The following is a 2,920-nucleotide window of genomic DNA, read 5'->3' as shown; positions in this document are numbered from 1 at the left end:
GGTTATGGCACGATTTGCAATTGAGCATTCTTTCAATTACTATGCCAAAAGATCGGACAAGAAAAGGTATGTTAACAGTTTTTTTTTGTAGAAGGTGTTGTTAATTTTGTGTATGTTAATTTAAATTTGTATTCAATGTTTGGTTGATGATTATTTTACAGATTGTTTTTGTGTTTTTATGTTATTAACGATGAGATAGATTTTGTTATGAAAATGATACATTTTGCTAATCTTGTATCTCAGTTTATGAAGTTTTGGTTAATTATGTTTGTTGTTGTGTGTTAGTTTCACATATATATCAGAAATATACTAGATACATATAAATGTCCTAGATACATGTTGTAAATTTTCTAGATACATGTTGAGCAAGTTTCATGCCGAGATACATTTTGTTATGAAAATGATACATTTTGTTCATCTCGTATCTCATTTTATGAAGTTATGTTTAATTATGTTTCTTGTTGTGTTTTATTTTCACATATATATCAGAAATGTCTTAGATACATATAAATTTCCTAGACACATGTTGTAAAATTTATAGATACATGTTATACAAGTATTCAATGCTGTTAATGAATATAGAAACCAATTTTTTCTATATTCATTAAGAAAAATAATTTGAACTTTTGTTTTGATTGATTCAGATATGTCCTACAATTCTGTTCGGAGGATTGTGTTTGGATCTTTAAAGCATCATGTTGTCGGGGTACAGAACTATTTAAAGTTAGTTTTTTCAAAGATGTTCACACATGCCCGTTGAAAGATCGTATTTTTACTCAACTTCAAGCTATAGTTGGGTTTGTTAGTGATTTTGCTGCACCAAAATTGTCAATTATAAGAGAATACACACCCCAAATGATATAATCGAAGATATTAAAAATTCTTTCGGTGTAGACATTAACTATCAGAAGGCTTGCAGGGCTAAAGAACATGCGATTGAGATATTAAGGGAAAAACCTGCGGATGGTTATTGACAAATGGCTCGATATGTATACATGTTAAATTCCGTATATGCAGGTTCACATATTAGAATGCATAAATCCAAGGATAATAAATTTATGTATTTGTTCGTTGCATTGCAACCTTCGAAGAGTGGATTCGAGTATTGCAGGCCTGTAGTTGTGGTTGATGATGCATATTTTAGTGGAACATATAAAGGTGCATTTATTTTCGCAAGCACTCTTGATGGAGCAGATAATTTATATTTATTTGTATGTATATTAATTTTTGTGATGTAATTGATATCATAGTTTTTGTTAATTTTTTATTTTGTTTGAGAAATCGTTTACTTGTATCTGATTAATTATTTTTTTTTAGTATCAAAATTGTAGGACGTATTTTGACGATTGCGTATGGTATTTTTGATAGTGAAAATGATAATTCGTGGACTTGGTTTTTTGAGAACTTCAGAATTGCTTTTGGAGAGCACGATAGTATGTGTGTTTTATCCGACCATCATGAAAGCATAATAAAGGCTGTGAGTGTTGTATATCCGAATGTGCCATACCTCGCATGCATTTGGCACTTGTGGAAGAATGTTTGCACAAACTTCAGGAAGAGTAAAGATAGACTTAGCGATATTACTATGCTATGGCCAAGGCTTACCTCAAAGATGAGTTTGATTTTTTTTGGAATCAAGTTGGGAAGATTGATAAGAGGGTAAAGTCTTATCTTAAGGATGCTGGATTTGAAAAGTGGGCACATGTGTATGCACCTATTAATTGTGGTAGAATGATGACTTCAAATATAGCGGAGTACAAAAATGGTAAATTAAAGCAAGCACGTGAGTTGCCGATAATAGAATTTTTGGAGCAGGCTAGGAAATTATTTTGAAAGTGAAATTACAAGAATAGAAAAAGAGCATCGTATGCAAACACGTCACTTGGTAGTAGATTTGAAGGAATTCTTCAGCTAAATACTTCAAAATTTACAAGGCTTAAGGTTAGTTTTGATGTTTTGTTTTACATATTATAGAATGTTTGATTCATAATACAGGATACTATTTGTTTTAAAAAATTTGTTTTGGAAAATGTTGCAGTAACTTAATCAATATTTTTGTTGAAGTTAAACAAAATATTCTAAAAAATACCAATATGTATCTATGTGTAAACATATTATGACTAATCTTGCAGGTGAGTGCGTCATCAACATATGTATATACCGTTTATGATGACGGGAGGAAGTACATAGTATGTCTTGATATGAGGACTTGCACTTGTTGTAGATTCCAATTGGACGAGATAACATGTGAACACGCGATTGTAGTACTAAAAAGCAAGTATGTAGTTGATATGAAACCTTATTGCTCAGAGTTTTATTATCCTGAAACATTAAGGAAGACGTATGAATAATCTATGTTTCCAATGCCCGATAAGAAGGACTGGATTGTTCTCCAAGAAATTATGGACGAAGTTGTGTTACCACCAAAATACAAACGTCAACCTGGAAGGCCAAAGAAAAACAGGCTCAAGAAATCAAGTAAAACTATGACATCGAGTAGTAATTATTGCGGGAGATGTGGTTATGCAGGTCACAATAGGCGTACTTGTAACTTCTTTCCAAAGAAAAACTGACAATGCAGTTGACTGATTATTAATGTGGAATAATTTGTTATCTTATAGCTGAATTTCTTTCCTTTTTAATGCGACATTTTAATTGATGATATTGCTGCTTTTTAAGAATTTTAAGAAAAATAGTTTCTGTAATAAACAGTTGTTTTCGCTCCTTGTTAATTATTTATCTTTATTTTTTATAGATTGAAATTATTGTGAAATATCATTTATAAATTAAGAATTATTGAACTGATAATTTTATTGTAGTTGTTACGCTGTAATAAAAGATTGTAAAGATTTATACTTTGATATGATGTATCTTTTCTAAATTTGTAGATACAAGTTTGCACAATTTGTAATAATTATAA

Source organism: Capsicum annuum, chromosome 12, assembly GCF_002878395.1.
Source record: "Capsicum annuum cultivar UCD-10X-F1 chromosome 12, UCD10Xv1.1, whole genome shotgun sequence".
Taxonomy (NCBI): Eukaryota; Viridiplantae; Streptophyta; class Magnoliopsida; order Solanales; family Solanaceae; genus Capsicum; species Capsicum annuum.
The sequence above is the reverse complement of the archived record's forward strand: the minus strand, read 5'-3'. Positions refer to the sequence as shown.